We start from the raw sequence: 15,119 nt of genomic DNA, 5'->3' as shown, positions 1-15,119 counted from the left end.
GTGGTAGGTGGGTTATAGACGGTGGTAGGTGGGTTATAGACGGTGGTAGGTGGGTTATAGACGGTGGTAGGTGGGTTATAGACGGTGGTCGGTGGGTTATAGACGGTGGTAGGTGGGTTATAGACGGTGGTAGGTGGGTTATAGACGGTGGTAGGTGGGTTATAGACGGTGGTAGGTGGGAGGGTTGGTAGATCATGGGGTGGATGATGTATGATGGGTGATGATGAATATGAGGATGAATTGGTGGATTGTGACGGATTGTAGACGGACAGAAAAAGAACATGCTTGTCAGAAGTGATTCTTCTTCCTGTCTGGTGAACGACGGTGTTTAGCGGTGTGTGTGTGTGTGTGTGTGTGTGTGTGTGTGTAGCGGTGTGTGTGTGTGTGTGTGTGTGTAGCGGTGTGTGTGTGTGTGTGTGTGTGTGTGTAGCGGTGTGTGTGTGTGTGTGTGTGTGTGTGTGTGTGTAGTGGTGTGTGTGTGTGTGTGTGTGTGTGTGTGTGTGTGTGTGTGTGTGTGTGTGTGTGTGTGGGTTGAAGTGCGCTGCTGTCAGTGACTCCTCCCACTCTGGTTTGTGTTCATTCTGGCTCCCCATAAGGTCGTCCCTCTGGCTCTGATCTGTCTGCTGATTGGCTGCTCGGTCTCGGAGGCGGAGTCCCACCTGGTGCGTCAGCCAGTGGTCCGTGAGGTGGTGGGGGCGTGTCTGTTTATATATAATTATACGTACATAAATTGTGGGTTTATCGTACTCTTGTTTGTTGTGTTTTTTTTCCATGAATGCATTTCCTTTCCTGTTGAACTGCGGCAGAGTAGTCAATGATGATGAGTATATTTAAGTTTTTACTTATTCCTGTATATAAAAAAAAATTGTGAATAGTGCCTAAAGAAACCCCCCAATTGATCTCCTTAAGGGTGGGGGCGTTACGGGGTAGTACTATAATGTTCTGGCTCTTGTGGTGGCTTTGTGTGTTTGCACTAATATGTTGTTTTTGTTTTGCTCCTGCATCCAATCACCTCCATCCCCTCCTGGAGGCGGAGCCTACTGGCTACGAGGTGCTGATTGGCTCTCCCTGGTTGTTGGCGCCGCCCCCACTCATATAAAGCCCAGTGGAAGACGGCGTCTCTCTCTCTCCAATGGAGCACAGGCTGCCCACCTGTACACTGGTTACTTTTAGTTCAACACTGTAAATCATTACTGAATGCTTTCAACGCCTTCCCTTTGTTACTATTATTTAGGCCTTGGTGGTGACTTTCCTCACTTTAGGTGTAAGATCAGTTAGGGTAGTCAGTTAGCTTCACCGGAAGACGCACTGTTTTGATTTGTCCGCTCCGTGACTTGTGCGTCGGGCTCGGGGGCAGGTAAGGTGCTCCACCCACTGGTGAGCGGGAGGGTTTCTTCTTTGTCGTTTTCCTGTCATGTCGTAACCACCTTGGCCGTTCTGTTGATGGGGTTTCATTTCATTTGATCGTTGCTCTCATGTGGAACCAAAAGATCCTTGTTCCAACAAGTAAAGAGAGAGGAGAGGACGCTGGCGTCTGTTTGTTCGCCGCTTCTCCGTCTCCAAAACTAATGCTACGCTTTTACTAACAATCTTTCTAGCAATCTCTTTTTTATGCAAAGACGACGTGGCTAACCCTGACCACTTTTACCGACCAATAAAGCTTTTTTTCCCTGGATTTTATTCGGGTTTTGTGCCCACCTGATGTCATCGCTCTGAACGCCGGCTACTCGCTTCTGTTCTGCCGCTGAAGGGGGCTTACACCCGGACCGACCACCGCTACTGTGTTGCTGGGAGATCTTCCAACGGTACAGTCTGCTGCTGTGTCTCGGTGTGGTTTAAGCCTGATGCCTAGGACTACGACCATCTCCGGTTAGCCTCAATGCCTCCATTCATCTGGCTACTTCTCCAACTCTGCGCATGGCTAACAACTAGCATCAGGCTAACCCTACCGGCACCCGGCTTGATGTTGAAATACTCCGCTTCGCAGCTGCTTAGCCTCAATAACTCCATCACTCCAACATGCACTGCAGTCATCAGACAACACAGACTTTTACGCCGACCCCGCTATGTCCATCGGAGTGCCCGTAAAAAGTTTGTTTACTCCCAGCACTGTCCTGCTACGGTTCCTTCCATCTGGTCCCCAGCTGACCGCGTCGCACTCTGGCGACGTCATCAGAACGCTGGCGCATTAGGGACTTGTAGTGAAAGCAGCACTCTGCGACCTGGAAAATCTGGAGTGGATCACACTGTGCTGCGGAGCTTACAGAGACACTTATCATCAGCTCCGTCCCCTGTCACTATGGAACTGCTAAACATGCAATCCCTTAACAAAAAATCCCTACTCATACATGATCATATTTTAGAAAAAAATCTTGACTTTATGTGTTTAGTTGAAACATGGCACAAACCTGGGGATCACCTTCTGATGAATGAAGTTTGCCCTCCTGGTTACAACTACATGGAGAGAGCACGCACCTCAGGCAGAGGTGGTGGTCTTCTCATTATCCACCGGACTGAACTGGAACTCTCACCTCTTCCACTGTCTGACTTCACCTCCATGGAGTGTTTAGCTTTTAAATGCAAACCTCCACACTCCATGACAGTGCTTTTAATTTACCGCCCCCCAAAACCAAACCCTTCATTTCTCCCTGAAATACATGATCTCCTCACATCACTCTGCACCATGTCAAATAATATTGTAATTATTGGTGACATCAACATCCATGTCGACAACCCTTCCTGTCCTCTGGCAGCAGAATTTCTAAGCCTGCTGGATTGTCTTGGTTTGCAGCAACATGTCAAGGCTCCCACCCACAACAAAGGCCACACCTTGGATCTGGCCATTACCAACTCAGCCTCTATTAAGAATCTCGAGGTCTTCGATCTTGGGGTGTCAGACCACAGGGTGGTCTCAATGACTCTGACATCTCTGCTGCCATCTCCCAGACCCAAGCGCCAGATTGCCTTCAGGAATCTGAAACGGATTGTTCCAGTGGATCTGGCCACAGACCTCCAGTACATCACCTGCCCAGATTCTGACAATGTGGACGAGCTAGTGGAGTATTACAACACCTTCCTGAGCAGTGTTCTTGACATTCATGCTCCTGTTAAGACGCGTGAGGTCACGTTTGCACGCTCCGCTCCCTGGTACACACAGGAACTCCGAACACTTAAAACAGCTGGCCGTGCACTGGAACGCCAACTCAGACACACTGGGCTCACTGTTCACAAGCTGGCCTTTCGTGAGCATCAAAAAGCCTATTGCCAGGCCCTGAAAGATGCTCGGTCTACATTTTACTCCAACATCATTAATCGGGACACTGGCAACTCCAAGAAACTCTTCTCCACGATAAACCACCTTCTGAAGCCACAATCACCCTCACTGACTGAAGCTACAGTTGAGCGATGCAACAGCTTTATTGACTTTTTTAAATCTAAAGTCGACAACATCCGCTCTCTGTTGCCCAGTTACACCTCTCCCTCTGCTTCCAACCCCCTGGTGGGGAGTCCTCTACCCCTCCCCTGCTTCTCCGAGGTTCAGCAGAGCCAAATTGAGAAAACCATCAGAGTAATGAAACCGACCACCTGCTGCTTAGACCCCTTCCCATCACCACTGCTTAAGTCACACATCTCCATCCTCACACCAATTATCACTCAGGCTGTTAACCTTTCACTTCAAACTGCTCATGTCCCACCTGCTCTCAAAGCTGCTGTCATCCGTCCCCTCCTGAAGAAACCCTCCCTGGACCCGGACAATCTCGCAAACTACAGGCCTATCTCAAACCTCCCCTTTCTATCCAAGATACTCGAGAAAACAGTTGCCACACAGCTCCAGGACCACCTCACACATAACAACCTGTTTGAAAAATTTCAGTCAGGCTTTCGTTCAGCCCATAGCACCGAGACAGCTTTGCTCAGGGTGACGAATGACCTTCTGATGGCCGCTGACTCAGGGTCACCATCACTTCTCATCCTTCTGGACTTAACCGCAGCCTTCGACACCGTGGACCACAATATCCTCCTTGAGCGTCTCCATAACATCGTCCAACTGACAGACAACGCACTACAGTGGTTTAAGTCCTATCTCTCAGATAGGACTGAACATGTCTCGCTCGGAGGATGTGAGTCCAGGAAACTCCGCGTCACCTGTGGTGTCCCCCAGGGGTCAGTCCTTGCCCCCATCCTCTTCACCACCTACATGCTCCCCCTCGGTCAAGTCATCAGCAAACACGGACTCTCCTTCCACTGTTATGCTGATGACACACAATTATACATCAAAACCGCCCCTAACCCCTCCACAGCCCTGTCATCCCTCACCTCCTGCCTTGAGGAAATCAAGACATGGATGAATAACAACTCCCTTCAACTAAACAGCAATAAAACGGAAGCACTCCTCATTGGTACCCCACATCAGGTTCACTCCTCACCCATATCTCAACTTACCTTTGACGGACAGATCATTCCTTTCTCCTCCTCAGCAACAAACCTGGGAGTCCGGTTTGACCCCCACCTGACCTTCAACGATCACATAAAACATCTGTGCAAAATTTCATTCTACCATCTCCGCAACTTTTCCAAACTCCGCCCCACTCTATCCCTCCCAGCAGCAGAACAACTGGTCCATGCATTCATTTCCACAAGGCTGGACTACTGTAACGGGCTCCTCATCGGGATACCTGGCAAAACCATCCAGAGGCTGCAATACATCCAAAACAGCACTGCCAGGGTCCTGATGAGGGCCCGTAAACACGAACATATCACTCCCATCCTCAAATCGCTGCACTGGCTCCCTGTTTCATCCCGTATCAATTACAAAATCCTGTTACTTACCCATAAATGCATTCATGGACTTGCACCCACATACCTCCAAGAACTCATCACCTTACAGTCCACCACCCGCACCCTCGGATCCACCAATACTCTGCTCCTCCAAGTCCCTAGGACCAGGCTTTCCACCATGGGAGACCGAGCCTTTTGCTCGGCTGCACCACGCCTCTGGAACAGCCTCCCAACCCAGCTGAGGGCTGCTCAGAGCTTAGACTCTTTTAAAACAGGCCTGAAAACCTTTTTATTTAGAAAGGCCTTTAAATGTTAACCACATAGTGATTTTAACCCTGCTTTGTTGTTTTTATTGTAGCACTTTGAGATTGTGCCGATGAAAAGTGCATTACAAATTAAATAAATTAATTATTATTATTAAAGACGTTTATTTATTTATTTCTCTCTCTCTCTCTCTCTCGCTCTCGCTGTCGCTCTCTCTCTCTCTCTCTCTCGCTCTATCTCTCTCTCTCTCTCTCTCTATCTCTCTCTCTCGCTGTCGCTCTCTCTCTCTCTCGCTGTCTCTCTCTCTCTCTCTCTCTCTCTCTCGCTCTCTCTCTCTCGCACTCTCTCTCTCGCTCTCTCTCTCTCGCACTCTCTCTCTCCCTCTCTGTCTCTCTCCCTCTCTCTATCTCTCTCTCTCTCTCTCTCTCTCTCTCTCTCTCTCTCTCTCTCTCTCTCTCTGCGTGTGTGTGTGATAAGTTGTCATCTTTGCAGTAGGCTTGTCTTATACGGCCAATCTGTTTCACTTTGATGTGATGCACACCAAAGCTCCGTTCATGCGGTTTTGCGCAGGTTTAAAATGTTTAGCCTGACGGTGAATTGTCAGCTGTGACCGAGAGCGGTGAAGCGTTCAATAAATGTGACGCGCCGATGCATGGGTTCATGCAGTTTTGCGCAAGTTTAAAATGTTTCCGCGTAATTTGTCAGCTGTGATCAAATGCCTTTAATAAATCCCACCTTTATGTCATAAATATAACATGCCTTTGATTAATGTTTGTATGGTGCATCTAATCGAGGCCTATCTTAGGTTCAATCAGACTGGCTTTGCCCGCCTGTTTTTTCCTGTGCCTCCTATATGGACATTTGTGGCTCCGCCGCTGTAGGTGAGGGTAACATACAGTGATGTTAAGCCTCCAAGATCATTTCTCAAAATGCTATTTAATGAATTAAATACATTTCATTCATGCAGTTTACTTTCATTGGATTCCAAAAAGTTTCCAGACTACGAGTCTGAACTTCCTGTTTCGGAGAAGTCCAACCCGCTGACGCGTGACATCGACCAGGCCTCAGCCAATCACGTGGTTAGGCTGCTGAGAGCCTGCGACGCAGAGATACTCCAGGATGAGAGGAAGCCCTTTTAAGGTCATGTCAGAGGTCAATATTCATACATTCAAACAACAACACAGCGCACTTGTCTATTGTACTATGGTTATGTTATAAGTTAGCTTTCTGTGTATTTGGACAGATATATAAATCTTTATCATCATTAAACAAGTGATCATAGTATTAGGGAATGTAGTTGAAATCTTACAATATAAGTTGGTACGTATGTGGTTACAAGAACACAACATGTTGTAGAGACCCTGAATATTTTATTTTATTCGTTTTTCTCCTCAAAGCAAACATACGTCTCATCTCACACTAAAGAATGTGTTAAATGTCAACCCCAGACCTGCTGAGAAACCAGCGGACTTCACAATGGTGACTTTACTGCTCATAATTGTTTATTTTGTATTCCTTCAAAACAGAAACTTCTCAGCGACAGTGTGATGAAAACCTTGCTGGCGGTCGCAGTGAAGGCGGCAGACATCCTCAAGGTCTGTTGAGGCCTGACAAATGTCTCCCTCTGTCCGACCGCCTGTCCGTCCGTCCGTCTCTGTTGGAGAATAAACGGTAGAGCTGTGTCATTGTGATTCCGCCACCAGGGAGCGCCAGACAGCCTTGTTGTACTGAGCGGCTGTGGGACGTCTGGTCGACTGGCTTTCCTCGTAGCGGTAAAATCCACTTTGTAATACCGCGTATAAGTTACACTAATATATAGTAGAACTTATAGTTCAATTTATTTTTATTAGGTTTGGAGTTAAGTCAGAATGGTTGCATTAAAATAGACTTCACTGGCAATGACTAGAAATTCTAAATTCAATACACATACATATATTATATTAGCCTATGCAAGCAGCTTGGTTAGGTAAGGTTTATGTGTGTATTGTATGGTCATTTGTGTGTGTGTGTGTGTGTGTGTGTGTGTGTGTGTGTGTGTGTGTGTGTGTGTGTGTGTGTGTGTGTGTGTGTGTGTGTGTGTGTGTGTGTGTGTGGATGATGGCTCATTTAAGCCGCCCAGTTAAAGTCACCTAGGTGGCGTGTAGTGATCGTCATGGTTACACAGATTTAAGAGCTTATTTTTGAACAACAATAACAAATCTATAATTTCTCTAATCCCCAAATCCCCCCCAAAGAGTACAGTGAAATCAGAGCCACTTCATGACCGCACTATCAGCCCCTCCCACCAGAGACAACAGGTTAGGATGGACCAGATTCATCCAGCTGTGAAACACCCGCCCCTTCTGACTGTCACTCAAGCTACATTCAACCCAGGACCTGGAAGAATGGAACCCGCCCTAACCAATACACACTGGATCTGACCCCTGATCAATAATACAGCAATAGATCAATACATCACTAGATCAATACATCAATAGATCAATACTAGATCAATACATCACTAGATCAATACATCAATAGATCAATACTAGATCAATACATCACTAAATCAATACATCAATAGATCATCCTCATCCTCATCGTCGTCCGCTTATCCGGGGTCGGGTCGCGGGGGCAGCAGCTCAAGCAGGGGGCCCCAGACTTCCCTTTCCCGGGCCACATTGACCAGCTCTGACGGGGGGATCCCGAGGCGTTCCCAGGCCAGTGTTGAGATATAATCTCTCCACCTAGATCAATACTAGATCAATACATCACTAGATCAATACATCAATAGATCAATACTAGATCAATACATCACTAGATCAATACATCAATAGATCAATACTAGATCAATAGATCAATACTAGATCAATACATCACTAGATCAATACATCAATAGATCAATACTAGATCAATACATCACTAGATCAATACATCACTAGATCAATTCATACTTTGCACGTGACGTCACAACCACTGGCTGGCGGGCAAGAACTCCAGCAACGAAACCTAGTAACCTAATCAGGACGTCGCCAGTTTTACCACACGAACGGTCCTTAGGTTCCTCTCAGTCCAAATACCGCCATGATGGAAAGATTAGTTCAACGGGAGCATTTGTGCCAGGCATACATACACACGGCAAACTGACAAATTAGACATATATTTTTGTACGGAATCTCCCTGCTTCTTAAATGCGCGAACATCTCCGCCCAGCGCTCATTCCACTGTGCAGATTAAATTGCGCAGCATTCTGTAACAGCAACTGTGCGATCATCCCTACCCTCACACATTGTTGAAATCATATGCTGGATGCTTTAATCTTTCTATGTGTTTTTTAGTGAATGATCGGGCTATAAAAAGACCACATTGGCTATGTAATTGCGGACAAAAGGGGACATTTCATAGTGGATGGTGGAATAGTAACATTCACCTTTGCTTTGATTATGAAGATATTCCTGTTTTTCACCTCCCATACGACAGCGTTGTTGACCCATCCGTAGGCTTTCAATTGTCGTGCGGTATAAGGTGACGGATTCTCTATGAGATAATGGAAATATCTCCAAACTCCAAGTCTGGTAGAGTCTTTGCCAGCTTCAAAGCAATGAATAACCTACATCAGCGGGTGCTGTGTATGGATCACAAGTTCTGAGTATGTTTATCTTCTCTTCGTATCTAATTTTAACATTTTGTGACAAATGGTCTAAATAGTTGATTTATTTCGGCCAACCAGGCTGCAATTCCCCTGGTTGGCCATTGTTCGTCGCCATTTTGCCAGCGTTTGTTGCCCTCCAGGTATCCAAGGTAGTCACGTGACCGCAAAGTATGAATACATCAATAGATCAATACTAGATCAATACATCACTAGATCAATACATCACTAGATCAATACTAGATCAATAGATCAATACATCAATAGATCAATACATCACTAGATCAATACTAGATCAATACATCACTAGATCAATACTAGATCAATACATCACTAGATCAATACATCACTAGAGCAATACTAGATCAATACATCACTAGATCAATACTAGATCAATACATCAATAGATCAATACATCACTAGATCAATACATCACTAAATCAATACTAGATCAATACATCACTAGATCAATACATCACTAGAGCAATACTAGATCAATACATCAATAGATCAATACATCACTAGATCAATACTAGATCAATACATCAATAGATCAATACATCACTAGATCAATACTAGATCAATACATCACTAGATCAATACTAGATCAATACATCAATAGATCAATGGTCACTTTCTCTTAGGGAAGTTCATCTATGGACTCACCAGTGTGTGTTCTGTGTGTGTCTGTTTGTGTTGGTGTCTGTGTGCGTGTGTGTGTGTGTCTCTGTGTGTGTCTGTTTGTGTTGGTGTCTGTGTGCGTGTGTGTGTGTGTCTGCATATGTGTGAATGAATTTGTGTCTGTAATTGTGTGTGTGTGTGTGTGTGTGTGTGTGTGTGTGTGTGTGTGTGTGTGTGTGTGTGTGTGTGTGTGTGTGTGTGTGTGTGTGTGTGTGTGTGTGTGTGTGTGCGTGTGTGTAGCTTTGTGGGCGGTTATATGGCGATGTTGCTATTATGACGACGAGATAAATGAGCTTTGCGCCCGACGCAAATCTAAAATGGTTGGTCTGAAACCTGTAGGCGTGTTTTGGGCGTAACGTGCAATAAACCAATGAGAGTTCCATCTCCCATCCCCTTAAGAGCCATGAGCGCATTTGACTTGACGAGTTGATATTTTGACAGCGCGTTTGCAGTCTCCGCTGAGACAGATGCACGACCACCAGTGGCGGCTGGTGGTTTTTAAAGTGAGGGAGGAAGGACTGCGCGCTTGGTTGCCATTGGCCTGCTTGCACTGTTAGTGGCGTTTGATGGCATAAGTATGTGAGGATCAAGTTGTTTCAGGGTGTTTTGGTGAAGTACAAAATAGCAGGGAGGGATAATTATGTGAATAAAATGTGTACAAATCCACCAGTGGCAGCGTTGTACTTTGAAAGCTGGTGGGCAGCATGTCTTGGACTACAAGGGCAGAAGGAAAGGATGCAAAGCCAATTAGTCAAATCAGGCCTACTCTTCATTTGTAAAACTAAATAAAAAAATCTGGGCCTATCATTGGGCCTATTTTTGCCCTCAATGACTGAAGCATTTGGTTGTAATTTGGCTATGTTTATTTTCAGCTACTATTGTTTCAAGAAAAATGAAGACACAAGACCAAAAGTGGTGCCATTTAAAATGCATCATGCTCTGAATCATTCACTAACATCCTTTCCACAACATTAAACAGAACAGTCAGAGTAACAAACAATTAAAAGAACAACAAGAATATAATTTCACAACTATTGACATGGGCTGTAAGCCTAACATTGTTTGAGGCAAATGTGGATGTTAATGGATGTTTGAGAATGTTGGTCATGGTGTTAAACCAATTAAGATTGAGGGACTTCATTTATAGATCAAGTCAATCCTCCTCTCTGTTTGCGCCGGCCCTCTTGTACGTGTTAGAGATCCTGGGCTAAGCTCGGTGGAGGAAGACTCTGGTCTATGTGGCCAACACAGGTCACTCGGTTAAGCCCCTACGAGGTTAAACTAACTTTAGGCTACACGCGTTTCGATGGAACTCTGGGGTGTCTCTTAGCACCTCAGTCCCTGTGGGCCACGAAGCGGGGAACACGTCTGAACCTCTTTGTATTGCCTCACTCTCCGGACCAGCCACCATCAACCCTGTTAGTGTCATGATGACTCAGCTCTTGTGTGAAGGCTGGGAGAGCTGCGGGCCGTCGGTCGGGCCCCTACTGGGGAGCCCATCACAGAGGAACTGATTGAATCGCCCACTACAACACGTAGTGAGGTCGTTTTATTTAGATTAGAAAACTTGTTTACACAATGATAGAGAAAAGAATGGTCCAGAAAAAGAGCCTAAATGCTAACAGAGTCTAATATATAATACCGTTTTACACAATCCTAGAGAAAAGTATGATTCATTGAGTCTAAATACTAAATTGTCATGAGGGGTTCTCGTAAGAGGGCTACACGTTCTTTTCCTCGCATGTCTGTTAGAGTCAGCGAGTGAGTCTGTCAGACTGCGTGGGCAGTGTTTCGATGAACCAGATAAGAAAGCTAGATATAAGGGAAATAAGCTTGATCCTCACAGCCTGAGACTGTGTGGGGGCTATCTCAATAAGCTAGATATAAGTGAAATAAGCTCGATCCTCACAGCCTGAGTCTGTGTGGGGGCTATCTCAATAGAAGTATTCCTCGGGGTCTGATGGAGTCAGCGAGTGACTCTATCAGACCCCGTGGGTCAGTGCTACGATAAGCTAGACCTGAGAGAGGGTCCTGGGTGCGCTCTACCAGCTGACTTGTGCGTGCGGAGGCAGGCGCATGTGTGGTTGTGATGGATCCATGTTCCTCTTTCTTCAGGGACAGAGGGGTATGGGGGTTCCTGTTTCTACGAGGTAGTCGGTACACTTAGTGTTGACGCAGCAGCTCAGCAGTACAATATTTCTCACATATGGCAGCACTATTCAACGAGGAAGTCCTGCTCATATATGGTAGTGCCGCTGAAAGTCTGTTTTTTTCCATGAGCAGATGGGTACGAAGGTTCCTGTTTTCTTCAAGGTAGTCGGTACACTTAGGCTGGGTTGCACCAACATGGATTCATTTTTAAACGGGATTAAATCAAGGTTTAACTGTGAACCGTGTTGCACCAAAACTTTAAACCTAGTTTAAACCTAGATTAATATTAATCCTGGTTATATTTAACCCTTTGGTATTCTCAGTTTAAACCCAGGATAAACTTGGATTAGCAGTTTTATTTAAACCACCCCTGGAGGAGGTTTAGATCAGAGTATTGTAGTGTGCATGTGCAACATGGCTGGATGTATTCGCTGGATGGAGGTTTTTTTCAAACGTTGAAACGTTGGACCCCCTCTGTCTTGAAGTTGAATTCATGGTTAGGTTCTAGCTGCTGCTTAAATGAGTTTGCTAGTTGGTTGTTAGGCGCTAGCTAGTTCTTACTGTTATAAACCTAGGGTTACAGGGGGGGTAGTACGGGATCGCGGGCGGACGGGATTTGATTCCTTCCTGTTCCACTGTTAAATAGCGAGACATGTATTTCAAAAGTATCAAAGGTTCTAGCACTATGGTTAGAGATAGGTTATCATTTGGGGCTGTTTGGGGACATTTAATACGTATACCCTCCGTTTCTTTTACATCTGGTCAAAATCCAAGATGGCGGACAGTGAAAATGAATTAATCTTACTTTAATCTTTGTTTAAACTGGTTTAGCTAATCCAGGGTTAAAATTGAGATGTGCAACGCACCTCGGGTTAATTTAAAACCCAGTTTAAACCTAGATATACTAAACCTAGATTAACCCTAAACCAGGATTAAGTTAAACCACGTTGGTGCAACCCACCCTTAGTGTTGACAGCAGATCAGAAGTTCAATAGAATTGATATATTGTCCGGATAGGACTGAAGTTACTACTTTACAACCTCGTTGATGACCTACATTTAGAAAAACGTTTTATTTTAATTCAGCCTTGGGTGAAATGGAAGCGTAGTGTCTGTGTGCTTCCACCTTTAATGAATGCATGCCATGCGCGCTCCCGCGGCCGGGACACAATTCTTATAGGGGGTAACTACATTCACCGGCTTCCTCCATCTTCTGCGCCACCGTTTTAAATAAATCGCAGTTTCTCGTTTTCCGACGGCGACAACAACAACACGACTATCGTCTCCTTCTACTTCCGGCTCACGGCCCCGGGAAAAGATCTCGAGCATGCGCAGAACGCAATTAACGCATAATCCAATTAGACTCCGTACATGCACGCTTAACTCGACTATGAATCGCATTATCTAGGGGTCTTAATTCGACTATGAGAAACCCAATTCGGTTCGATTTTAGCTTGACTAAGGTGTATACATGCATCTTAGTAATACAATCATAGTTGGACTAACCCAATAATTTGACTTTCTTGAGTGTCATGTAAACGCACTGAGTGATGACTGTTACAGAAGGTACAGACCTTATCTAGTGATGGGACATTTTAATATCCTTCTAACCTTATATAAAGTTATAACAGCTTATTGTTAGTGTGGTTTAGAGCAGGATAACAGCTGACTGATATAAAGTTATAACAGGTTAGTGTGATGGTTTAGAGCAGGATAACAGCTGACTGATATAAAGTTATAACAGGTTAGTGTGATGGTTTAGAGCAGGATAACAGCTGACTGATATAAAGTTATAACAGGTTAGTGTGATGGTTTAGAGCAGGATAACAGCTGACAAAGCAGTTTGGTACGTTGTGTGTGCGTGTGTGTGCGTGTGTGTGCGTGTGTGTGCGTGTGTGTGCGTGTGTGTGCGTGTGTGTGTGTGTGTGTGTGTGTCTCCTCCTCCTCCGTCTCTCTGAGCGTCAGATCGGTTCCGTTCTGAACTTCCTCATCTGAGCGGTCTGTCGCAGCCAGCAGCTCTTCTTTCTCCGCTTTTAAAACCTTTCACCTGATTAACTTGTTTTATCAACACTTTAACCTCCGTTTCTTCACTTACATTTATACTTTTATAACTTTATACCGTATGGACGCATTTTAATCAGAGAAAAGATAAGGTAAGATACGTTCAATCCATATCCGTTTGTAAATCAAAACATGAAAGGGCAACGCTTATGCATAACGCCTATATAGCTTATACACACGGCAAGCATATCTTTTCATTTATATTCATTCAAAATATTGACATACTATTTTAAAATGAAAGAGGCTGGGGTTTAGTTTTATATAATTTGTTTTTATTGTTCAGTAGTATATGCCTACATGAGGCCGTAAAGCACAGTTAACAGGGCTGAGGTGGAGTCCGTAGATCGCGTACTTGGTATTGAGAAGCGGCCATCATATTAATAAAGAGTAGACGCCGCATTGGCTGCTGGGCGCAAGAAATGCGGCCGCCATCTTGGAGCGGTCGACCGCATTTTAATCACGGAGTAGATAAGGTAAGATAAGATAGACAGTTTACTACCGTTTATATTGTCTTTAGGTTACTGGTATATAATAATGAACAACCAGTTTACTACCGTTTATATTGTCTTTAGGTTACTGGTATATAATAATAATAACCAGTTTACTACCGTTTATATTGTCTTTAGGTTACTGGTATATAATAATAACCAGTTTACTACCGTTTATATTGTCTTTAGGTTACTGGTATATAATAATGACCAGTTTACTACCGTTTATATTGTCTTTAGGTTACTGGTATATAATAATGACCAGTTTACTACCGTGTATATTGTCTTTAGGTTACTGGTATATAATAACCAGTTTACTACCGTTTATATTGTCTTTAGGTTACTGGTATATAATAATGAGTTTACTGTAGAGAATACATCGTTAGTTCATGTTTTACTGCTTTACTGACCTGTGGTAAATTCAACATTGCGTTCAATATTCAAGGCTCAGAATGAAGAGAAGGACGTGACAGAAGTCCTTTCAATGTGCTGATATTTAAAAGGTTTAATATTTGTGCGTATTGACTGGGGATTGACAGTTTTATAGATCCTATAGTAGCCTGTTGCTGGACTGTACCACTTTCACAGGGGGGTTCCTGTGGGTCTAGACTCGATTCCTATGGCTTAAACCACAGCTGGAGCCAGAGAGAGAGCCTGGAGGGAGAGAGAGAGACCCGTTGGTCATAAGAGGATACCCTATCGATGTGTTGAGCTTCACCAGTTGATTTATATGGAATCTGGGGTTCAGTAAAGTGGCAGAATTCAGACTTTGTTCCAGTGGAGAAATTATTCTAACGTTCTTCACTTTTAATTGTACCACAATGCATTTATTAAGTCTATTGTGTATCCTTTTTGTGTAGTAGTTTAAGTACAGTTACAGTCTCCAAGGTGTTTAATTCTCATCTCTCAGTTCTCATGTGCTGTACACATCTGTACTGTAGTGAGGGCAGTGTGGGTATGTTGTTGAGGGGTTCATATTGATGGTCTATGACGTCCATAACGCTTTAGTGTGACGCAGTCACAATGATCTTCTCTCTCAATAAACAGCTAAAGTTCAGAAGGCAAATG

General features: G+C 44.5%; 1 long non-coding RNA gene across 2 annotated transcripts; it reads left to right on the top strand.

Moving 5' to 3' along the window:
* The first annotated feature begins 5,453 nt into the window (after nucleotides 1-5,453).
* Nucleotides 5,454-6,837, top strand: LOC311376064. 2 transcript variants are annotated; one of them, XR_014643844.1, is made up of 3 exons: nucleotides 5,454-5,924; nucleotides 6,011-6,183; nucleotides 6,570-6,837. It is a non-coding gene; the product is annotated as an uncharacterized lncRNA (long non-coding RNA). The 2 variants fall into 2 exon arrangements; XR_014643845.1 differs by having other exon boundaries at nucleotides 6,011-6,195.
* The last annotated feature ends 8,282 nt before the right edge of the window (nucleotides 6,838-15,119 follow it).

This window comes from Micromesistius poutassou, assembly GCF_964030765.1.
Source record: "Micromesistius poutassou genome assembly, contig: SCAFFOLD_3089, whole genome shotgun sequence".
Lineage (NCBI taxonomy): Eukaryota > Metazoa > Chordata > Actinopteri > Gadiformes > Gadidae > Micromesistius > Micromesistius poutassou.
This window is presented reverse-complemented; position numbering and strand designations above follow the sequence as displayed.